The sequence below is a fragment of the Lepidochelys kempii genome, chromosome 2 (genome assembly GCF_965140265.1).
Source record: "Lepidochelys kempii isolate rLepKem1 chromosome 2, rLepKem1.hap2, whole genome shotgun sequence".
Taxonomy (NCBI): Eukaryota; Metazoa; Chordata; order Testudines; family Cheloniidae; genus Lepidochelys; species Lepidochelys kempii.
The window spans coordinates 45082696-45108882 of NC_133257.1; the positions used below are offsets into that span (position 1 = coordinate 45082696).

Sequence of the window (26187 nt, forward strand, 5' to 3'; positions counted from 1 at the left end):
TGGCCCCTGGTGCTATTTTTTTCTGTTATTTATCCCATTAAATGAAAACTTCTCCATTAAGGCAGCATTAGTCAGATGGTTGGGCCGAGCACACTTTTATTTTAAATATAGTGATTTGTTTAATATTTTAAACATATTAAAAAGCTCCTATCCTGTGGTTCGCAAAAAGAAAAGGAGTACTTGTGGCACCTTAGAGACTAACCAATTTATTTGAGCATGAGCTTTCGTGAGCTACAGCTCACTTCATCAGATGTTTACCGTGGAAACTGCAGCAGACTTTATATACACACAGAAATCATGAAACAATACCTCCTCCCACCCCACTGTCCTGCTGGTAATAGCTTATCTAAAGTGATCAACAGGTGGGCCATTTCCAGCACAAATCCAGGTTTTCTCACCCTCCACCCCCCCACACAAATTCACTCTCCTGCTGGTGCTAGCCCATCCAAAGTGACAACTCTTTACATAATCAAGTCGGGCTATTTCCTGCATAGATCAAGGTTTTCTCACATCCCCCCCACCCCCATACACACACAAACTCACTCTCCTGCTGGTAATAGCTCATCTAAACTGACCATTCTCCAGGTTTAAATCCAAGTTAAACCAGAACATCTGGGGGGGGGGGTAGGAAAAAACAAGAGGAAACAGGCTACCTTGCATAATGACTTAGCCACTCCCAGTCTCTATTTAAGCCTAAATTAATAGTATCCAATTTGCAAATGAATTCCAATTCAGCAGTTTCTCGCTGGAGTCTGGATTTGAAGTTTTTTTGTTTTAAGATAGCGACCTTCATGTCTGTGATTGCGTGACCAGAGAGATTGAAGTGTTCTCCGACTGGTTTATGAATGTTATAATTCTTGACATCTGATTTGTGTCCATTTATTCTTTTACGTAGAGACTGTCCAGTTTGACCAATGTACATGGCAGAGGGGCATTGCTGGCACATGATGGCATAGATCACATTGGTGGATGTGCAGGTGAACGAGCCTCTGATAGTGTGGCTGATGTTATTAGGCCCTGTGATGGTGTCCCCTGAATAGATATGTGGGCACAATTGGCAACGGGCTTTGTTGCAAGGATAAGTTCCTGGGTTAGTGGTTCTGTTGTGTGGTATGTGGTTGTTGGTGAGTATTTGCTTCAGGTTGCGGGGCTGTCTGTAGGCAAGGACTGGCCTGTCCTCTCCCAAGACAGGCCAGTCCTTGCCTACAGACAGCCCCGCAACCTGAAGCAAATACTCACCAACAACCACATACCACACAACAGAACCACTAACCCAGGAACTTATCCTTGCAACAAAGCCCGTTGCCAATTGTGCCCACATATCTATTCAGGGGACACCATCACAGGGCCTAATAACATCAGCCACACTATCAGAGGCTCGTTCACCTGCACATCCACCAATGTGATCTATGCCATCATGTGCCAGCAATGCCCCTCTGCCATGTACATTGGTCAAACTGGACAGTCTCTACGTAAAAGAATAAATGGACACAAATCAGATGTCAAGAATTATAACATTCATAAACCAGTCGGAGAACACTTCAATCTCTCTGGTCACGCAATCACAGACATGAAGGTCGCTATCTTAAAACAAAAAAACTTCAAATCCAGACTCCAGCGAGAAACTGCTGAATTGGAATTCATTTGCAAATTGGATACTATTAATTTAGGCTTAAATAGAGACTGGGAGTGGCTAAGTCATTATGCAAGGTAGCCTGTTTCCTCTTGTTTTTTCCTACCCCCCCCCCCCCCAGATGTTCTGGTTTAACTTGGATTTAAACCTGGAGAATGGTCAGTTTAGATGAGCTATTACCAGCAGGAGAGTGAGTTTGTGTGTGTATGGGGGTGGGGGGGATGTGAGAAAACCTTGATCTATGCAGGAAATAGCCCGACTTGATTATGTAAAGAGTTGTCACTTTGGATGGGCTAGCACCAGCAGGAGAGTGAATTTGTGTGGGGGGGTGGAGGGTGAGAAAACCTGGATTTGTGCTGGAAATGGCCCACCTGTTGATCACTTTAGATAAGCTATTACCAGCAGGACAGTGGAGTGGGAGGAGGTATTGTTTCATGATTTCTGTGTGTATATAAAGTCTGCTGCAGTTTCCACGGTAAACATCTGATGAAGTGAGCTGTAGCTCACGAAAGCTCATGCTCAAATAAATTGGTTAGTCTCTAAGGTGCCACAAGTACTCCTTTTCTTTTTGCGAATACAGACTAACACGGCTGTTCCTCTGAAACCTATCCTGTGGTTCTATGCATTTTTACAATTACTTGTAAAACACAATCAGCAGAATGACTAGCCTATCTGAAATATGAAGCCCAGATCCACCTGAAGCCCAGATCCAAATATGAAGCCCAGATCCAATCCTATTCGCCAGCTTTCTTTCTCGCCCTCTCCCTCCACACTGAGCAAAGATAAGGGCCTCACAGCATGCCTAATGGAAAGGTTTGTGGCTACTTCAGACCAGCATGTGGTGCAAATTCTAGATTCAAGGGCTGATCACAAAAGATGCACTTCCTGGCAGCTCAGTCATTTCAGCTGATCCAAAAAGTGACAGTATCATATGGGGAGGAAAAGGTAGCTTTTCACATAGGGAAATCCAAAGCCATTCAGATCTTTATACAGAAGTTAACACATCCCCTTCCCCCGCAAAACTCAGACTCCACCTGGAAACGAAGAAGCAGCCCGAACAGACTACAAGAGCACCAACAGAATGGGCTCTCATTGTCAAACACAAGTTAATGATTCACTGTGACTTCATTATCCAGCTGGTCTGAAGGTGTGGTCCCATGTACAGGCCTTAGCTGTTGTTAGCCCTATCTCAGAGGAAATGAATAAAGATGAAAATTTAGAGACACAAAACTGGGACTAGGACGAGGCTTCTAGAGAACAAGGGGGGCTTCTAGAAACATCAATCCATCACTTGACTTTAGAACAACAAAATCAATAGGTGTGATAAATTTGATGTCTGCTCTGCAACATGCATCTCCAGCATTTTCCAACAGGTGAAAAATCTGACGTAGGTATTTCTCAGGTGTCCAATAAAATTGTTTAAAAATCTGGTTTTGGAAGAATCTAAGGAGGTGTGAATTCGATATTTTCCAGACGCTTGTCCAGCTCTTTCCCCATTCTTCATCTGATATATCCATATGTAGTTCATTCTCTCAGCATCTCCAGGCAACATAATAAGCACAGCTGGCCTGGTTGGCTGCATGATTGACTGCACCACCTGATTGGTTGGAAGGGTCAGCAGACCAGCTTTTAAGCTCAGCATCACCAGTACCACTAATTTAGTGACTGCTCAAAGCATTCATCTATCCCTGTGATAATACCTGTCTCTTTTGTGGCCCCACTGTTTCCTCACTCCAGGTAAGCTGGTTCTGGCACTCCGCTCCAATTCCTGATCTCTCAGTTCAGTTCTGACCCTTAGCACTGGCATGTGGCCTCTTATCTGGTTCTGACCCTGAGCGCTGACTCCTGTATCCCTTGAAAATTCCAACCTTAGTGTCTGTACAGCTCCAATTTAGTGCCCAGAATAGAGCCCATATTTTCAAGATGCAAGCAGCACCCTTGAAAATTGCCTTTGTTTCCCAACTGCCCCAAACAGAGTGATCAAATTCCCTACCATCTAGCAGAGACTGTTTCCCTATTCATTTTTTTAATTGGTGCTGCATTTCAGGTCTAAAATTGATATTCAGTACCAGTCAATCTAATGGACTAACTGTCACCACTTCCCTGGGAGATAGCTGTTTCTCTGTTAGGGTTTCTGTGTTTCCCATCACCAAGGTGTCTGTAAGAATTGTAATATTATCTCTATTCTACAGTTCACAGAGAGAAGTGGAGGCACAGATAACTTAAGTGGCTTGCTCAGTGTCATACAGGAAGTCAGAAGCAGTACTTAAAATCAGACTCATGTCTTTTGGCTCCCAGTTCTGTGCTTTACCCATTAGATTTCCCCCTCCCTTTGGGGAAAGGGCATAGATCATAAACTGTAATTTCTATTATTCTATTACCTACCTTCTTATGCTGCTATCAGCCTCTGAGATTGATTCCACTTGATTAAAGTAAGCCAAAACATGTCTATTGGCTACACAGTCAGAAGCTATTGTTTATACTGAAAAATAAATCTAGTTTAGTGATGATGAATTCTCCTTACCACAGCCATGCAAGATCGGGACTGGCAGCCTTTGGGCAATCTGATTGATATGAATCATCAGTAAACATGTTTAATGAACATACCTGGTCTTTCGGCTGCTAACGCTTACAGCCATCTGGTTGAAAGGATTTTATTCTGTATCATCACAGGTTGAAAGGATTTTATTCTGTATGCCAGGCAATGATGACTTTAAATAGGACGCCTGTATAACACTGCAGGCTAAATCTCTCTGGCTTAAGTCTTTCCCGTTTTACTGAAGCATGCATTGGAGCTATATACTGGCCAACAGTTCAGCACACCTGCAGACAATTACTGGTTTGTGTGACAAAAGAAACACCTGAGCAGAAAAGCAGAGGAGTTCGCAGTTCACAGTCAGGTGTCACTGTCCACAGAGCAGCTTGTACTCTGGCAAGCACCTGGCAAACCTAAAACCGCCAAAGAGCTTAGCTGGAGTTGATCACACGCCTTCTGTGCAATGGTTTGATAATATAGGATTTAAGCTCAGCAGCAATGGTGAGATACTACAGCCCTATGAAGACTCCACATGCTAAGCATAAGAAAATAGACAATTAATTTTACTACTGCATTTGGGACCTGATTCCGAGGTGCTGATAGTCTCCTGGGAAGTGCTGAAGTCTCATGAGTCCTAATGGAGGCAATGGAAGTGGAGGGTGCTCAGCACCTTGCAGGATCAGGGTCTAGGCTGAATAAGGATGTTCAAGAGTTTGCCTTTCCCTGACTCTTATACAGTAGTTCCTGTAAAAAGAAAAAGTAAGGCAGATTAGAAACACTAAAATGGTTATGTATTACTGTGAGTAGCTGAGCTTGTTAGTACTGAGGAGATCATGATGTGGTCCTGGAATAGGAATGAGTAGATTATATATTCATTTAATTAAACTGCTAGATATAAAATTTGTCAGTGAATAGAGACAGCACTGAAATCATCAAGGAGCGTTCTGTGGATTATTTAAAGTATATATTCTGAGTATGTGCCATTAGAGATTTACGCAGCACATGTATGGTGTTAGTTCAAAAGAGCAGACAATAGAGCCATTTGAAAAATGGTGACAGTTCTTCACAAATAATTTAATTGAAATTTTCAGCCAGCTATACACAAGCGTAGTTTACAAAAAGAGGTAGAGTGTCTTTCCACAGCATCAGATAGACTATTGTATGGAATGCTTAATATATTAGAACAGGCATGATGTTCTAATGTGGTACATAGTTGACCACACCAGAGAGGGTCTCAGGGAAAGATTTAGGAGGAGATGAGAAGAGGTTCATAGGTTGGTGAGCAACTGTTGCATTTTGGGAGTTTGTGTCCTCTGCCTAATTGGAGAGGTCTGATCTGAGTAGAGGACTCAAAGCCTACAGGTTCTGTACTCTAATATGGACTTGGATTTCTACCACAGCTGTGGATTTGGTAAAGTCTGAACCTCTTCGCCTCAGTTTTCCCAGTTGTAAAATGGGTATAATAGGACCTTATTTTTCCTGCCTGACATTTGGGTTCTAAGAATTAATTAGCAATTGGGCCACATATTCCTTTCCGCCACACACTGCAGAGGAGAGGAATATTCATCAGAACCCCTCAGACATGTGGAAATGTTAGACCAGTCGCTCAGCTTCATACTCCCAACTGCTCAGATACTACAGTAATGCAGGCCATATAAGAGTGTTGGTAGATTTCAGATGCCACCAAAGCTATATCCTCTGAAATTCATGGAGTAGAAACTCTGTACCTTTTGGAGGATCAAAGCAGGCCTGCTTTTCTACATGTTTCTCTGACTTGCCTGAGGATTTTCAGGTGGAAATCTGATCAGAAGCTACTCCTATGAACAGCAATAACTGCCTTTGCAATTTTATCCCTTTCCAAGTATGGAATTGGGGGTGGAGACTCAGAAGGCATAATATTTGGAAGGGTAGACTTTGGGAGAGCCATTGAGAAGATGGGGACTGGGTGGAACTGAATGAAGGAGAGGGCAGTCTCATGAAATGTCCAAGGATCTAGGAAGGTGGCTATTAAATTTCCCCACTGATCAGCTTCCCTTGAAAGCTTGCAACCCAACCTCATTTGCTCTGAGAACAGAACTAAGCAGAATGTACTGGGTTTTAGACTTCTTTTGTGTGACCCAATGTTTGTAAAGAGATTGGACCAGAAGAACAGGAATTGGATGAACTTTCCATTTCCTTCATTTCAAACCCACTCAAACATCCTGGGTTCAAAAGGTTGATTCACACTTGCACATTGTGGGGCAACCATTTCACTTAAAAGAAACTGGAAAAGGGGCAAAAAGAGAGAATTCAGTGAAAAAACATGGTAGAAAGGGAAGAGATACCAGGAACAGTGATAAACAAATACAGATAAACTAAAAATTCAGACCCTTAAGAATAGTGGATTCTATGGATTTCAATGTATGGCTTACTTTGCGGGCTTGGGAAATACATCTATCAGCTACAGACAGTTACCTTAAAACTGATCTGCATCCAGGTAGATGGTTTATAGGCTGTCAGGCCACACTGCTGGTTTAGATTTGAGGAATTACTCTGGGAGAACAAGGCAGGTTCTATTTTTGACATTTCAGCAATGAGACCACTTGTACATTATGACCCAATTTGATTTACTGTAAGAAAATAAGAGTGCTGTAATTTGTAAAAGACATTTATTACATGAGTTAAAAAAAATGGTTAGCGTCTCTGTCCATCCCCATCTGGTTTTATTTTAATCTCACTCTAGTCACATATGAAATTTTGCTTAGCTGTCTTCATTTTCTTAGTCAATCTTGATTAATGGCCTTCAAAGTAAAAATAATTGGCCAGCATCAGGCTGGTTTTATAACTCTTGTTCACAAAGAATGTGAAAGGCTGGAAAATGAGCCTAAACAGAAGGAATGCATTACGTTAGCCTTTGAGAAAGAGCAGTCCTCCATTTGTGTTTCACTGTGTATTTTTATAACAGGCGCCTCTTTGACCGTCCGTGATATTGCAGATATGCAGTGCCAAAAGCGTATGTATACTTCATCAAACTGACCATGTCACCTCGGAATCTCCAAACAACCACATATGTTAAGGCAGTTCTGAGCAGAGTAAACAACAATGGACTGAAGAGCTTAATAATGTAAATGATTAAGGTGGCTCTGGGTGTGAGACCTAGAGTTTAAAATCGGTTGTGGGACTAAGTGTCTGAGCAGTTGAAAGGATATTTTTGTTTAAGTGGGCTCTAATTATTGTTTTACTCTTGCTTTTAAATTTAAGGGCAGTTGCAGTGCATTTTGGGCAATTGGGATCCCACTTGAACATAGTAAACTAAAGTCATATGTTGACTTCAGCAGGGATATATGTAGCCATGTGGGTTACTTCCTTTATTTCCTTCCAAGGAACCCAGTTCTGGCAGATCCAGTCAACCAATCTGGTTATAAGTTAATCTATTAAATTGCTTGCGCTGATTATAAGTTTAATATTTTAAATTGTTTCATGTTATACACAATAGACTAATTTGTTCAGTTCGAAAAAAAATTTCTAGAAAATCACAGGTAGCTTTTAAATATAAGCTTATTTCTGAAAAACTTCTAAAGGAGTTAGTAGCAGAACAGAGCCTATACTCCCAGGGGCTAATTGTTAGAGCATGGTCCCTTATGGAGTTCTGCTGGCTTAACAAGCTGTTCTGTAGCTTCAAGAACAGCATACGTGTTGATAACACTGCATGGATTATCAGGGAAAACTATGTGATTAGTGTTCCTGTTTGGCTAATAATAGCATGCATCCTAATATTTCTGTCACCCTACTCTCTCTCTCCCTCTTTACCCCAGTTCACTTGTTATGTCTTGTGTTTTAGAATGTAAACTCTTTAGGTCAGGGAGAGAAAGTGGTTAGGATGCTAGTCTGGGACCTGGGTTCAATTCCCTGCTCCACTACAGGCCTCTTGTGCAACCTTGGGCAAGTCATCTAGTGCCTCAGTTCTCCATCTGTAAAATAGGGATAAACTGTCCTACTTCACAAGGATGTGGAGCAGATAAATACACTTAAATGTGTGAGGTGTTCAGATACTATAGTAAGTACGTAAAATAGATAGACTGTCATTTATTCTGTTCAGCACCTACCACAATGGGGTCTGGTTGGCCACTAGACACTACCGCAATATACGTCTTTAATAATCACAGTGTCATTGGAAAGAGGAACTAACCATGCACATTAGCTCTGAGTGTACTCGTAGGCTATGCTGCCTCTTCTTGGTTTAAGGGAAGAAATGAAGGGAGCTGAGGCGTTAAAACAACTGAACAACTGATTCATCTGCATAGTTTGTTTAAAACTCTAACATTTTCTGAGCTGGTATATGGTACATGATATTTTGGTATGAATGGGCAGCAAATCTGTAAGAATCAGACCCTCCCTCATCTCTTTCGTAGTTAGTGACTTCAATTTGTCTCATTTTTCCATGCTAATTGGCATATTTTCTTTTTCTGAAGATTGATTTTTTTCAGTTCAAAGCAGCATTCAGAGGAAAAGGAAAGCAGAAACTTGAGACATTTTGAACCCATTTACATACTTCCATGATTCGGTGATTCTAAAGGATTAGCCCACTTTTTCAGAAAGAATAAGACACATTCCCATTTACTTACCTAAAACTGTTATAAATATTTTCATCCAACATGACTTTATCCCTGGTTTTCCTTCTGTGCTCCCTTCTTTAGATAGCTATAGGAAACTGGCAGTGCTTAATTTTTGCCAGGGCTTGACAAGGCTGAGCCCTGGCACCTCTGGGCTTGGCAGTTCATAGCCCCGGCACCTCTCGACTTGCTGCATCAGTTATGAAAGTAAAAAAATTGCTTGAGCCCTTACACTTAATTGCTTGAGCACTGGCACCTCTTTCTTTACAAACTAAGCACTGGAAACTGGCACTTCTGTCCCCATGTAATATATACCATAGGTACATGGTAGATATACTGTATGACTTGCATGGGATTTGTTATTTATTGCACAGAGCACAACATATGCATTTAGTATGCTGCTTTTTTTCTTTTGCCACAAGAACTTTAAGAATTACTCCATGCCTAAAGATTTCAGTTCTCCTGTGCTGATATACTTGCTTATACACAGGCAATGGATTTTATGTAAACACTGTAATATTTCCAAACAGACTGTGACATGCAGTCATTCCTAGTTCATATAAGGTTCAGAAATGCAGTGTAATTTATATTAGTAGTAAATCATTCACCTCATTCAGTTTAAAATGCTATCATCTCAACTTGCAGTGTTGTCAATATAAAATGTCATAACATGATGCTCAGTTTGAACATGGAAATGGATATTAATCTCAAAATGCTTCTGTTTATTGCTAAGGCTGAATTGTACCATGTGAAACAGCATTAGTTTGTCTGGAAAGATTTAGAATTGCACACCATCTTTATATATGGAAAACATTTTGTTACATACAGCATACTAATAACTGTTGAACTGAAGTGTTTTTCCAGCCCCAGTGGTATAATGGGAATTATACTTCAAACTGCATAATGTTTTGGGAAGGGAACATAGGCTTAGCAAAGAACATCATCATTTTGCTACAATGATAACATACCTATTTACATAATGATAATGTACATATTTACTGCCAAGCATGTTTGTTCTGCATTAGTGTTCATAGGATCGCAGGGAGAATTACAAAATGGAAACTTCGGGTTGTGTCTGGTGGCTGTTGTTTTACAGGGAAGTGAAGAATGGATAATGTGTGATTTGGTGTTAAAACAAACAAAAAAGAGTAACACTATGAGTTAGGTTCACGTTGTATACAAGATAAAATCGACACATGCCCATTTGTTACCCTTTCTTCTTTTTATTTTTTTTTCCAAGGGACCTTGTCAGTTAAGTAAGCGAAAATCCTTTGTGAGATTCTTGGCAGCGGGCGTCATAAAGATGCTAAAAGTCTATGTTAGCTGCATACGCTCGCTTTGAACACATTCTCAAGTAATGCCACTGTTGGAATCATTTCATCTGAGAGCTGAAAAAAAAAATCTACATTTTTGGTTACGTTTCAAAAACTCTAAATCTTTATATACATCTAAAGAATCAGGAAATCTTACTCCTGGAGGAGAAAAAAAAGTTAGGAGATGCTATTTTGTGAGCTGTTGTATGTTTTCTGAACTTTTTGTAATAGAAAGAAATCTCTTAAGAGCCCTTTTCCTCACTCTTCTAACAAAGGCATGTCCCAGTTTATTAAAAAATCATACACAACAATGCTGCCTGCCAGGTTTTATACTCCTAATGAAAATTTGGTCCAGAGCACAAAAAATATCTGGAAAAATGCCTGAAATTTCCCTGTCGCAGATGTTTCAACAGAAGGTGCTTGCATGCCATTCGTTAATACAATGCCATACGGGACTCGGTATGACCACCGCAATAACCAGTAAGTAACACACGCGGTGTGCGCATCACTGCGCCAGATTTTCCGTCTGTTGTGTGGGACTTGTATCCTGTGGATTGAGACGTACCTTGATGAAACTGTATTGTCATTGAATGATAATATTTGTGGATCGCTCTGCTAGAAAACATCCTATCAAGAATGTGGGAGGTCTGTTTAAAGAGTCAGTGCAGCTCATTGGCATTGCAGTCAGTTAGAGGGGATGTGAATGCAAGCACTGAATGCCCCCCTTTTTTAGCCTATCTTCAGATGCCAATGTACAGGAGCAGCACTGCAGATATTAAAGTACTTTCTCAGTGAGAGCTGCTGTTGAATTTTAATCTCAGATACTATGTAATTAAAAGACCACGTGAAATACAATAATTATCAATGCACTGAAAAGAATTACACAGGCATAACAGTCTCCTGTGATGATTATTTTTATTCTATTAGTTTCAAAGGGCAAAGGACTAAAAGGAAACAAACAAAAAAAAAATCCTGAAATACATTTTACTGTGTCAGCTGGAGTTTTGCGGATATTATGAAAGGCAGCAAAGAAATCTAAATTGCTGATTACAAACCTATCCCTTGTGCATCCAGATTAATTTTACCACCCTGATATCAAGAAAGGTGTTTTTGGGGTATACTCTCTTTGATTTGTTTATATGTAGGGGAGGTTATGCATGCTGTTAACATTAGCACAAATGGGTGCTACACACACAAATCACTATGTATTGTGATGAGAATATACCTGAGTGGTTCTTGTAGAACACACTAGAAAATTATCTTGCAAGAGCTGGATCTACTTATGACAAGTGTGTTTTAGAAGGTTTCATTATTTCACATATGCATCCCCTGCCACTCTGTTATAATTTTTCTGGACAGAAAGGCGTTCCTGATATCCCTTCTATGCCAATATTTTTAATGTAAAAGAGCTGAAGGAGCCTGTGATCAGATCCAGATTAGGTTTACGTTGGGTTGGCGTCAAGGCTGAATAACAATTACGATTCAACAGCACCAAGTCTTGTGAGTTGTTTGTGGTCAGATTAGATTATCATAATAGTCCTTTCTAGCCTTAAAATCTATGAATCGGTGAGAGTTCAGTCACATCTGAAATGGATTTGGAAAATAGAACGCTTCTAATTTAGGATTTGACACAGAATCAGAATCATAGAAACAAGTTCAGCTCCTGAACTGTGAATCCAGATTCAAAGGGTTCTCTTTCAAGGTTCTGGTTTTTAGCCCTTCTATAAAGTAATGTCTGCAAATGTATGATCTTGTGTTTTTCTACTCTTTTTATTTGCAATGCTACACCTTGCTAAGATAAAACTAGAGATAGATGTGTTTCTACCAGTAGTTAAACACAATAACAAAGGAGCTGGATTCAGATATACAAGAAAAATAGAAATCAGTGTGATATGATAAAAAAAAAACTACACAACTTTACCTGGCTATTAATTAAAGGAGATAGAAGCTCACCCTTTTGTACAGAGATACCTCTGCCTTTTATAAATGGAACCTTCCAGCAATTATTCAGTCCTCAGGCCTTTAAAGCAGGCATTCTCCAAAGGGATGTAGAGTAAATAATGGAAGCACAGGCCATCATGTCCCATCTTTAATTCTGCTATCCTCAAGTGGACAACAAAACCTAATCAAGTTGGAAGCAAATATCAATTTCCATCTGACCCTTCAAACAGTTTTACCTACCATCAGTCCAACTCCCTGGTCTAGAACTGTTTCCCAAAGAATACAGAGAAGCATCCTATGGAGTTACTGTGGCTGATTCCTAATGTCACATGTATAATTTCTTTTAGGCAGGGGTTTTAGCCACCATGGAACAGGTTTTCAGAGAATTTATGCATGCAAAAATGTATACACGTTCCTATGACCATGCATGCAAATTGGGTAATTGCCCGTGCAAATCTAGCTTCATGGACAGCTAGCCAATTTCCCTGTCCAACCCAGTACACCATTGACACTGTACATCTAAATTATCTGAAAACTGGGCCCCAATAAAATTGCTAATAAAATAGAATAGTACAAAGGAAAACATTGCAATTATCTAACTTTTCCTTTTATTTGAGAAGAAATCAATATTACTAGAATGGATTAACTGCACTAAAATGTGTCTGACTGTAAATTCATTACTACACATTTTGCCAGGACACAGAACTGATTAACTGAATTTGCAAACAAAACAGTCATTTTCCTGCATGGTAATAAACTTTTTTCTGGAAGTTAGGGCTAATGGTTATTCTAGTTCTGTATTGGGGTGGGGGAGGGGAAGGAAAGAAAAAAGAATAGAAAATATCTTTATTAATGCCCACTGGGCTGAATTATGCTGAGAGGGTTGTATTATCAGCTAAGTGTCTCAGAAGAGAGGTATGCTGTTTTTTCTCTAAGAATTTATTTATTTTTAATTTGTTTGCTTCTTGTAGGATTTCTTTTTGCTTTTCTAAGCACACACCTGCTCTGTTTTCTCACTAGTTTTGCCATTAGCAGTCAGGCTGCCTTTTTTATTGCCTCAGGAAGAGCATTGTTTTGCAGAGCCTTTTTAATCAACCTCAATAGCACTATAGAATCATGGAAATTAGAGATGGAAACGACCTATTAGATCATCTAGTGAGTCCCCCTGCAAATGCAGAATTATATCCCTACTCAAAGCAATGAAGCACAAGAGGGTTTCTATATTACAACCTTCCAGTACTATGTATAAGTAAGGTTTAAAGATGCTTATCTGGGGCAGATTCTACACCAGAATACATCTCATTTGTGTCAGTCTACATACACAAAGTAGTGATAGATCAGATAGTATAGAGCCAATACACCACCCACCTTCTGGCCCCAGGCATAGCGAGTGCTATAGTGGGAGAAAGTGGGCATGCCCAGAGTGCCCATGAACTCTGATGATCTTCAGCGGCCAGAATGACCCATGGGGACTGTGGTCTCAGGGCCACACTAAACTATCCTGGGGTGCAGACCAGCACAGTACTGGCCTAGGACTGAGGATCCACAAATGGCTCAGTTGCACCCTCCTTCTTTGCTGTGCTTAGCTGAGAAAGATTCTGGACTCGGTGCACCTGAGAATCTGACTCAGTGAAATGAGTGGACACCTACAAGTAAATGACACACACAAGTGCAGATAGACTAGGAATAGGCAAAATGATGCAAACAAAGTAAGAACTAACTTGGGACTTGGAATTGAACCAGACATGAATTTTTCAGAGGCTTAAAAAGTATGATTAGCTATAAAACAAAAACCAGCACCTGTATTTGCTGGTGGAAGCAGAAGGCAGAAACACTTGGGTGGGAAAATATAAATGAGATACTTTTGGCATGGTATTTCCAGCCTGGCTGAAAGCAGAAAGTACTGGAAATTGCATGAGAGAGCTTGACCTTGCAAGATTTCCAACATGATCTTTTCCAGAGCAAGATGTTAGGATAAGATACCAGGCCCCAGGCCTGGCTGTCCTGTCACACTGGTTGTAGATAACATTTCAGATTTATTTTTTCACCTTTCTCTTCCGTATTTGTCTCACTCCCCACGTGTCCATGGCCCTAGTTTGCATTTCTTTGCTTATTGTATGCAGTTTTGTAATGGTGATAATATGGCACTGCTCACTTTTTATAAGCCATTTTACAATTAAATAGAATGTGCTCCTCATTTTACCCCGGTATTTGTCTTTTTCTCAATGGGCTCCACAATGCCTGATATTTCTCTGTTACTTGTGTGCTGTGAATCTGTGCTGCTCTTTCTCATTTAGAATTAGATTTGCACAGATTTATTTTTTCATTCATTAACCCTGAGATTGCCATCAGATTAGCAAAGTCAGAGACCAGTCATGTTATGTAACTGTGAATGAATGAAACACAAATATTTACTACATGGCAGCCTTTTCCTCTAATATTCTGCTGCGCTGCAGGGTTCTCTTAAGCTGCCTTGGCATACCACAATTCATGCGGCGAAAGAGCATTTTGTATGTGAAATCTACTTCATATATTTTTCTAGTTAGCAGATTGTACATGACAACCATCAGCAGGATCATACAAAGCATCTTATCCATTTCTTCACTAGTGCAAGATTCTCCCTGTTAGAATATTCTGTAGTGTTTTGCACACTATTGCATGACTCAATCTATGAAGAGTCTTAGAAGTGGTTGTACAGATGTTTTGTGGACATTTTTGTCCATACGTCTGTGTGCCACACAAAGGGTCATGAGGGATTCTTAGACATTGGTATCTTGTCTTGGGTGTTTACTACGTAATGTTGTACCCCCAAAGTTTTCCTTTTTTAGAACTCTGCATATTAGCTCAGAACTCCCATCTGCAGGAATGTCTTGTTGTTTTTTTTTTCTTCTTACAGGTGGGCAGAATTACTAACCTGACTCTAGCCAACCTAAACATCTGAAGCTGTTAGTCTTGGAAAACAGTTTTGAATGTGAAGGTTTTACTTCTCAAACTGAAATTCCTGGCAGGGAAAACTAAATAGCAGGGATAGCTAAAATAAAATTGGTCCTACCCTGTCAAGCCACCAAATGTACTCTGAATCCATATCATTGCTCTCTGCATGAAGGCTGTATATGGCAGCAATAACATCCTATCATTATGAGTTATTATAAAATGGACTTAAGGACATAAATGGAGCTTTCTGATTGGCTGGTAATTGTATCATAACAAGCTATGTCACCAATCTCCATTAAGTGCCTGAGTATGGCCTTCTTTCCTTTAGCTTTTTTATATATTTTCCATTCCATAACTCAAGTGCAGGACATTGTACTCCAGGCAGTACATATCTGGGAGCTGTGACATTTCTTATACAGCCCTAGACCCTTGGCCTATGGCTTCAGAGAACATTACGTGAGATGTTGCAGAAAACCCTTCGAAATGACAGCCTGGAGACTGCCTTATTACTGAAGTCATGGCATTAAAGATTGGTAACCAGGGGGGCAAATATAAGAGATGGATGTTAAGGGAAAAAAACATGTGAATATTTAACTCAGTTTATGTGTGTATGTACTGTAGAAATATTTACTTGTTCCAAGGATAAGAAAAGTAAAATATTGTCCAAGAGAAAATATATTTCCTGAGATTGTGAGGACAGTATGTAGTATTAAATGTATTATAATTTGCTTGGTACCCATTTAAAAAAATGATATTGCTTAAAGAGACCATCAATACTTTATTTATCTTCCAGTTCTGCTCCTGCAGGAAGGCCCGGAGCTCCTCTTTTTGTTTGGCTGGGATGATCTTTGGGATGGGTGAAGCGGCTCTTTTTTTGCCCCCTGGTGTTCCATTCCTTGCTTTATTGTCCCCACGGTATTCCACATATTCTCTCCCCATCTCCTGTACCCTTCTTTCTCTACCCTCCAAAAAGGCCAACTCCCTTTGCATTTTCTCTTTCTCACCCACGACTCCAATCTTTCTCTCACCTTCCCATGAAAATTCTCAGGGAAGGAATGCTCCAAAAGCTGCATAGAAGAGTCATTCAACGACAGAATGGGCCAGCCACACCAAGACCTCAGTAGAGACAATGTGGTTGTTCCCTACTGACCCGGGTTCTGGATTGTTGGAGGGAGGACAGAAGCACCTTTCATGCTTGCGCTGCCTTCCACTGAAGTCAGCGTTCTGAGACGGGGCTCATACAGTATAGGTGGATGGCATTCTAAAGACATTATTCTAGGGTTCAAATCCAGGAGTGCTCTTCATCTCTATGGCAGTTTTTCCCAACCTAGTAACTTGAAAATGTCCATGCCTCGTGTCCCAATGTTAGACATTTGACCACTGCCCAAAGACGTGGGCTGTTGCCCTGTGTTTAAGTTGCTAATAGGTTATATAATTAGTTTTGAGACAAACCACTCTTCCCTCCCCCCCCCACATATGTATATATAACAAATTCTAGTATATGTTGGTATAACTCCCGTCACTTGAAGTTGTGCCTGTTTACAATGAGATAAATTTAAGATGTGTGTGCGTTTGTATAAATATACTTCATACCTCCAGAAAGATAGCAGCAGATATAGTATATGTGTGTAATATATAATGTGCCTTGTCTATAGATAATATAGTATACTGATTGTATGTATATACTATTCGTTGGATGGCCGTCTGGAAAATCTGTTTTCTAAGGGGAAAGAAGCTCTATGAGGAATAGTTTCAGGCAATAGCAAGAGCCAGCTATTAGTTTGTATAGGGGTTGGTGTAACACCATTGGCAAATGTAAAAACCCTAAACTTTAGCAAAAGTTTAGTGCTGTTGATGCGGTTCATGATTTGTCAGTGATAATTGTGTTAGTTGCCATCATTCTGGGAAGGTTACTCAGTCATTAAGGGAAGTGCATTTTGCATACAGCACTTGGAGAGGCTGGACTTTGCAGTCATTTCAATGGGAATGTTCACCTCGCGTATAGCACTACTTTTGTTGAGCTGCAGATACAGGGATAGGGCACGGTCACCTGAAAAACATAAAACCAAATAGCTGTTGGAAATTCCAGGTCAAAGAGCCAAAGATATCTGTAGACACTGGCATGCCCTTATATGCATGTCAGGTCTCACCCATCATTGGAAGTACAATTGTTTCCCATAACATGATGTCATTAGCTTCCCTCAGTGGCTCCATGCATGTGTCCCCTCCAGTGGGCAGGGATTATCATCTGCTAATCACTATGCACACAGAACTGAAGAAGACACAAAGAAGTATGATCCGTGCCCTGTGGGGAGTGTGTCATTGGTGCAGAGGGGGATTTACTGCTGCTCATACCATTGGTAGCTCCTGATGTGCATTGGATCATAAGTTATAATGTTTGCCAATGGCAGCATGCCATGTAGTGGCCACTCCCCACCTCTTTTCTTCTCTAGTAGACCTTTTTATCACCAAGCGACTTTGAAGTGTGAGTGCTGTGGACGGCTGGTGATGGCTTTGTATTGCCAGGGCGTGATGCCACAGAGCTGCCTTTTCCCTCTGCATGGCCTCCAATTGCCTTTTTCCGCATGATTATCGCCCATCTGCTGCCCTCTGTGCCATGTATGGGAAGGGAGCATATGGTCCAGAAAGTTGGAACACAGGAAAGCAAGTAGTTCAGAGAGAGGAGGAAAGAAAGCCATGTGTCCAGAAGAGGGATTCACAGGCTATCGTAAGTGGAAGATTTAATGAATAGCTCTATAGCTGGGAAGCCCCCTAACACCAAGGACACATAAAGAGCAACTATGAATAAACAAAGCCAGAGTCAAGAAAAGGAACTTTTGGTAGCAGAGCCAGCTTTGCCCTTGCAAAGCCTGGTGAGTAGAAATGTCCTGTATGTAACAATTTCACAGTAAGACAGTGTCATAGACTGACTAGCCCTTCAAGCAAGCTTGGTTCCACCTTGCCTGTGACCTGGCAACCCAGTAATTAGTGGCTGCATCTGAAGGTGTTAGGGAGATTTAATTATAATGACTGACCCCAGCTGTGTGGAAGGAGTTAGAAGGACTATACAAACAAAGATAAGAACTCAGAGTCACAGAGGATCTAGTGTGTGCTATTGGAGACATCCAGTGCCACCTGAAGAGCTGGGACTGAGCTCCTGGGTGAAGCAGTTGGGTAAGTCTTCAAGGAACAGCGGTGCTGGGAAACTCCATGGCTCTAAAGGGAAAAGAACTGGAGGAATAGCTGGAGAGGCTGAGATTTTAGGTTTGGTTTGTGCAACTGCAGACAGACCTCAGGAAGGAGGAACTGTTTGCCTGGTATGTTTGTATGGACAGGAGACGGGGAAAAGAAAGATGGGTTGGACTGGCAAAGCACCTGCACCACAGAAAACGTAAACAGTTGATTGACTACCCTTCTCCCAGTCATGGGATGTGATCAGCTTGGGTAGGTTTTAATCTGTTTAGTTTGGGTACTGGCAGCATGGGCTGGACACCTGACTAATTACCCAGGTAATTACTGAGTGGATTTGTACAGCCCACAATGCTGTGGCATCCCTGCTCTAGTATCTGAGCTAGCTAGATTGAATATGTCTGCAATCACCGCCCCCCACCCCGCCCCAACTGTAGTATAGATCAACATACCCTTAGATTATAAACTCTTTGGGATGGGAGCCAAGTCTGTTTGTCCAAAGCCTACCACAACAGGGGCCTAAACGTGTGGAACCACTCTAATATAATATTAAATAACCAATCTAGTGACATGTGACTAATGCTGTCTTCACCTGTATTACCTATATGAGGGAAAGGATAACTCCAGTTCTTCAGTCCTTTCATTGCTACTTTAATGGAGGAATAGTTGTGATACCAGTTGTTCATTTCCGCAAAAATAACCCTATATTTATCTTACCTTCCTATTCTGTATAGTCAGAAATCATGAATGAGATATCTACCAAAATCCCCATTACCCATAGACATCCTGCCACTGTTTGGAAAGCGTGTTGGTGTTCTAAGTATAGTAAAACACCAGCAAAGCAGTGATGATCTTCAACCAGTCATGGTTTTCAGCTGGTGCAGTTTGTGAAACTATATCACTTTCATTTGTAACTGTCAGCGTCATGCAGTTCCCTTCCAATGAGAAATGAAAGTTTATGCATTGAAATCTGCTGATGTTAGACACTGATTCAATGAATGCTTCCAAAGTTCCTCCTGCCTCTCGTAGGAATAACGTATGCAACTGACTTTTGTCCTCCAGAGAGGGATTTCACCGAGTGTTTTGTTTGTTTTTTTTCTCCAAGAATAGGCAAAGGGCGCCTCGTTGCTGGCATGTCTAAAATGTGTAAATAAAGGTGTAGAACAGAGGTGTCTGAAAAACAACATGTACTAGTGTACTTCGTTCCTAAGTGACTTCCTTTTTTTGGCAACTACAACAACTGAAGTTCTGATCCAGTGAGATGCTGAGCTCTTTCAGCTTCTGTTAGCTTTGGTGGGAATTTAGGCACTCGGCACCTTGCAGGATCAAGCCCTTATTCTTCGAACAAAAAGATGCATAAAGGGGCACTTTGAGCTTTTATTGAATTGGAGCCCAGGCACCAAGGGCAGGGATCTATTGAAAAGGAAATGACTTAATGTTAGGAACAAACATAGGTGGAGACAGAAGCTTAAATTAATTTGTTTTATTTGAAAGCATCCAGTTAAAATGTGGTGGTCATATTTTAACTGTTCATGTCAGCACAGCTAGAGTTACATGTATTATTGATCAATACCTAGTACTTAGGAGACTTCAGGTGCTCAGGTTGTCGGCACCTCCCAGGATTTTGGGTTTTCACACCCAACTGACCGACGCTGCAGACACCAAAAAAAAAATCTGCAGATGTTAATTGAACCCACAGTTATCTACACCTGCAAGACTGTGTAACAAAGGCCAGGATCAAATGTTGGTGTTAGTGATTAGACCTGGCTGGAACACTGTCAAAGAAATAAAATTTTGCCAAAGTATGCTGTTTCAGAAAGACAAAACATTTCATGAAGATGCACTGATTTTGATTACATTTTTATCGTGAAGGTTTTTTGAGAGTCAGTCAGACTGTCTGTGCCTGGCCAAGAGGGTAGGGCACTGGCCTGGGATGTGGGAGGCTAAGGTGCAAGTCCCTGAGTCGGAGTGATCTGGGCTGAAGAATTCTGCTGTGAATTAGGCTGCACAGGCAAATGCTCTAACCACGACCCTGCTCCAAAAACAGACTCTTTGACACAACTCCATTTTTGCAAAAAGGTTCAGTGTGGAATAAAAACACATTTTGAAACCTCCGTGGTTTCCACAAAATAGAATTGTCACCCTCCAATCTGCTCTGTTAGTAATTTGACCTGAGAGGAAGTCAGTGGGGTATCTAGAAATAAAGCTCAGTCTCCCCATCTACCAGTCTTGAGAATTAACTTGCAAGCCTTCCTCTGTGGTCAGTGATACAATTCAAAAAAAGAATTAATAGGCTCTTTCCCCTCCTGCAGTTGCTAGAAAGTTGGTGAGATATCTGAATTTCCATGCAAAGAGCCTCTTGGCTCCTTCGGTTAAAAGGAAGGAAAATGCATGGGACTCCTTGGAGAGCTAACACCCTGGCCCTGTGAACATGAAGATGATTATTTTCCTCTAGAAGCCTTTTTCACATGTGATAAGCTTGGCATGTTGCCTTGGTTAAGTGTCAAGCCCTGCATGTTTTTGGTTTTGCCCTGGTGGTCTTGAAGAGTTACTGGAATACTTGTTGGACCTGTTTTATATCAGTGTGCGAGCTGATAGTGACATTGAGAAGAAACAGGTAGAGAAGTAGAAGGGGGATCTGGATTCTCTCTTGTTTAATTCTGATAGCAGTCTCCCAGTCTGCCCGGGCGGCCCTAAAGCCTCCCTCAGTCTTTCTTTGGCTCCTTTACTGTGCTCTTTGCATTATTATAGTGTAATCTCATCTTGCTTTCCCCCCCCCCCTCTTGATCCCAAGGGAGGGTTGTCAAAACCCCTTATCTATTGATGAATGAAAGGAATTTCTGTCTTTGCTGCCTGGAACTGGTTAATGCAATTCCGGACACTATAGATGGGTCACTGAGTCAAGCGAGCACTGAAAGTTTAAATACATAGAAAAGATTGTATTTAGTGTGAGTGTGCTGGCGTCTCCCCCTTTTCACTTCCATGGTGGAAAATATGTGAAGTCTGAAGGCAGCTGAGAACAGTTCCTACTGTTGAATAAAATGTGACAGAGTTTTGCACCTTAAATGTTGGCAGTGCATATTGTCTGTCAGAGATGCCTTTGACATGTGCCACAATGGGCATTTTCAGTATACTGTTGGAAAAAATCTCTCATTGCTCTTCATTAGAACTTGATGGCATTGACACCTCTGTGCATCTGATTTGAGAAGCCTTATTTATGTCCAAATCCTGCTTAAATTAAACAAGAGAATGGGAATTTTCCCAGGAATAAGGGATGACTAAGAGATTAATGTTTTTTGCCCTTTAAGGCCCAATCCCTCAAGATACTGAGCATGTCCTGTGAGCTGCCTAAAACCGTCAAAATCTATTGAAATTAAAGGTAGTTGAAGATAGCTTGGCACCTGGCAAGACCAGGAGCAGGAAACTTTCAAAAAGCTCAGGTCCCAGAAAGCACCTATTTCACCTTCAGAATTTTACTGCAGCTTTCCTGCTAACTAGAAATCTCCTCCTGTACCAATGAGATCAATGGGATTTTTTTTGTCATTGACTTCAGTGAATGCAGGATCAAATTCTGTCTGTTTAGTCACCTGTTGCATTTTCTCCCTATTTCGGATTGTGAACATTCCTTAGGGTAGGGACTGTCTTTGTTTTATTCACTTGTACAGCACCTCACATAGTATGCCCTAATTCTTGAGAATGCTAGGCAGTATTGCAATATAAATGATTATTGCATTGTGTGTCTATTTAACACACACTCTCATGTGAACACACAGAGTCATGTGGCAGTATGGATACTGCCACACAAATACATGTGTTAGCCCAAGCACCAGCCCCTTCACAGCACTTGTGTGAACAAAACCTTGCTTGCCCAAATATTCATGAACAGCAAATAAAAGGGGATCATGAGTACCACTGAATAGAATGTACTGATTTTGGGCTGGAGCCAACCCCCCTGGAAGCCAGTGGGAGTCTTTCCATTGATTTCAGTATGCTTTTGATCAGGCCCTTTATTACATTAATGTTTGCAGATAATTTTTGCAGTATTCACCCCAGCTCTAATCACATTGCAAGCATATTCATATGGTATATTCACATAAATATATGCTGTGATTCATAAACAGATTACATTTGCATCTGTCGACTATGTCTAGGAAAGTGACAATGAAGAAAATAACAAAACATGAAAAGGGGAGAGAGAAGTAATTGTATGTCACTCTAGGAAGAATCATAGAAGATTAGGGTTGGAAGAGACCTCAGGAGGTCATCTAGTCCAATCCCCTGCTCAAAGCAGGACCAGCACCAACTAAATCATCCCAGCCAGGGCTTTGTCAAGCCTGACCTTAAAAACCTCTAAGGATGGAGATTCCACCACCTCCCTAGGGAACCCATTCCAGTGCTTCACCACCCTCCTAGTGAAATATTGTTTCCTAATATCCAACCTAGACCACCCCCACTGGAACTTGAGACCATTACTCCTTGTTCTGTCATCTGCCGCCACTGAGAACAGCCTAGCTCCATCCTCTTTGGAACCCCCTTTCTGGTAGTTTGAATGCTGCTATCAAATCACCCCTCAGTCGTCTTTTCTACAGACTAAATAACCCCAGTTCCCTCAGCCTCTCCTCGTAAGTCATGTGCCCCAGCCCCCTAATCATTTTTGTTACCCTCTGCTGGACTCTCTCCAATTTGTCCACTTCCCTTCTGTAGTGGGGGGACCAAGAAACATAACTTCATTACCTCCCTATCTCGGGAATAGGGGATCACCAAACCTTTCAAGAACATTCTGCACAGAACAACCAATTAGATACACTTTGTTTAGAATGGCATTATTTCAGACCATCCTCGGGATGAATTCTTAATTAGGTCATATGCTTCCACTTTTGTTTATTCCCTGAAATCCCCTCCTATACAGCCAGATTCTGGTCTCAGTTAAAGTGGTGTAAATGAGAATAAAATTTAGCCCCAAGTGTCTAGTCAGAGATTGACTTGTACATTGCAGTAAAATATTGCTCATGGGGTAGGGGATAATTCTTTCAATGGTGTATGTATGTGTACACATGCCTGTACTCTTACATTCTGGAAGGGACAATTTTCACTTGGGGACAATGATTTTTACTTCTCCAAGGGCAACAGAGTGTCAGTATTGGTTTTATTAATTTTTCTTTTCAACACTTTCCTCTGGGCTGGAAGAAGGGCATCTCCTGTAATTCTGCCTCCACTGTTTTGTGAATAAGCTGGCGGTAGATGTGATTAAAGAAACACCTACTAAATCATCCTCCTCTAGGTGCCAAAGTTTGTAGGCAGTCGTGCAAGACACCTGGGATTCACCCACCCAGGTAGTGAGAGTGCCAAGAGGAGTACTTCAAACCTGGCATTCTTGTATATCCATATAATCTACTGGGCTGGCTAACATGAGGCTTTCTAAAGTTGTTCCTGCCCAAAGCAGAAGCATGATTTCAAAAATGTGGGTTGTTTTTTTGTCGTGTCCCCCCCCTTGGAATTTACTGCTTCTGTGCTCTATGGATATATGTATAGAATATCCAGAAAAGTGGGGCGGGGGACCAGATTTTCAAAAGTGATTTTTGAGTGGCCAACTTTGTATGGACCTGATTTTCAGAAAGTGCTGAATACCCATCCTCTAAAAACTGAGACCCTTTAAGAGATCTCAAACTGAGCATCCAAACTACCAGTCAACTTCAGAAAACCCATGGACTGCCAAGCCCCGAGCCAGAAAGACAGTATAAGCTCATGTTGCACTATAGGTTCATTTGACACAACAGATGCTATATGAAACCTCATGGCTTCTGTGTATGGCACTAAATAGATTTTAAAAAAAATCTTAATAAAAGCATCGCATATCTGGGGAATTTCAAACTATACAACCTTGCAGCATATTAATGCGGGCTTCAGATGGCTGGGCATCTATAATCCATTGCAACACAGAAAAGCAGAAAGGTCATTATTTTCCATATATTTTTATTTCCCTCCAAATATCAATACCATATCAACTGTTAATCTGAAAAACCTCATTTTAATGTCCGCTTTCGCACAGTTATGAAAATGCAGGTAATGTATTCCTGCTACTAATTGTATTTGAGAAAGTGTTATTAATTTCATATATCAAGTTCGTAGTGGCCATCTGTTCCCTCCGAACTGCTGCATCTCCCTCCATCTGCCCTGTTTTTCTTCTGCTAATCGGGTGGCAGGGGCTCAGATGATCGGGAAGTTTCACTCTGACTTTTGATTTGTCACTCATCATCAAGCCAGCTGTGCATTTTTAAACAGACTCTTACGACGGGTGGTGCTGAATTTAAATCTTACTGTCTGATTTTTTTTTTCAAATTTTTATCATACCAAAAAAAAATCAGAAAAGCCAGATTGTATTTTCTACAGTGTAAAATGTGCTTTGCTGCCACTAATTTGGCTGCATCTGCACTCTCATGAATATAGATGAAGGTACATGTCCAGGATATTATTAGGGACTACAGAGAGTGGGGAAGAATTTCAAGTGTAGTAAGACACTATGGATTTTTAGTGCTGAGAACAGTGGGGCAAGCTGATGTGCAGCTCCAGACTTCTATCAACAGTAAATCCAAGTTAAATTGTTAATTTAGAATGTGCAGAACAGGTACAGTAGGTAGCAAGCATTTGTGTGTCTAAGTGGGAAAAATGTACACACAAAGTCAGTATGTGTACCAAGCTTTTTTTCCCTTTCCTTTCCTCTCTGAATACTCAGCCCTGTCAATCACACTTAAAACATTTTAAAAATTACTTGTATCTTTAAAATTATGGTACATGTGAAACTCACAAATCTATTTAATAGGAACATGGGACTTGCTATATAGGTCCATTTAATCCAATATATGCCTCTGAGAGTGGTGAAGAGCAGATGCTTCAGAGGAAGGTACAAGAAATTCTGCAGTAGTCAGCTATGGGACAAGCTGCTACCGTGAAAGTCTCTTCCTAATAGTAAGAGACTAGCCTAAGCCATACGCCTGAGGTTTTATCTCCCTTCCAATATTTTATTATTCTTATCTATAACAACTCTGGGTATTCTTATCCATAGAAAGGCCCAGTTCCTTTTTGATTCTTGCTAAAATCATTAAAGTTGTAACATCCAAAGGGAAAGATTAATTATTTATGGTTGATGCAAGGAGGAGACATTTTATAAGCCGTGATGGGGTAAAATTAAGGAAGGGAAAATTCAGGTTGAATATCAGGCAAAAATTCCCAGATAATGCAGCGTAATAAGCTAGGCAGTAAACTCCCAAGGGAAGTTGTAGAAACCTCATCACTTGGGCCAGTTGACAAAACAATAGAAAATATACTTCAGTGAAACTGTGCTGGACTGTATAGCATAATTGGTCTCTTCTATCTCTAATATCTATGGTTCTCTGATCTTATTTATGAAAGCAAAATAGCACTAGGACATTTGCAAAAAGAAATGTGATCATGGGACCAGCAGCATATGATATTTTTTGTTTAACAACTTAGAGGTGAAGTTTGATTATTTCTCTTTGCAGGTGTTCATATTTGATGGATCTGGATCTACAGCACACATGGGATTTTGTTTATTATTAGCAAATGAGAGAAACATTGAGGTGCTGCCATCCATCCTTTCTTTTCACCCTCCAAACGTAGACACGCCCATCTTTCTGTTAGGGATCTTGGGTAGTTCATTCAAGAATAAATTTTCTGTACTAAAAAGTACTGTAATTAAAACTACTGATACACAGCACTCCAAATATAGTGGTGTCTTTTACTGCATTACATGAGTTTACATACTCTGAGCTGTATTTGAGTTTCATGTTTGATTCCCTCAGCCTCGAATCAAAACTCATTCAGAACTGTTGGTTCACCTGATTCCTGGCTGAGGCCATGGAATGGAGCCATGAAACCAGCATGATTCAGTGACTGAAAACATAAATCCAAGCCAAACACACTCTAAAGTTTTGAGAACCTAAACAAATGTCTTGCTTAACCTGGTTGGAGTTTCTAGCAAAATCTGAAAGCAAGCAAGTTTCATGTGGTTTCTGACTTTCCCAAAACTTT

General features: G+C 40.8%; 1 protein-coding gene across 1 annotated transcript in view; it reads right to left on the reverse strand.

Annotated features, from left to right (window-relative positions):
* Positions 1-2197: 2197 nt before the first annotated feature.
* SLC26A7 (solute carrier family 26 member 7) overlaps positions 2198-26187 on the reverse strand; it is a 795003-nt gene continuing 771013 nt past the window's right edge. Inside the window, exon 19 of the transcript XR_012157133.1 lies at positions 2198-2238. The gene's annotated coding sequence lies outside the window, so the exon portion shown is untranslated. The remainder of the gene's footprint in view (positions 2239-26187) is intronic.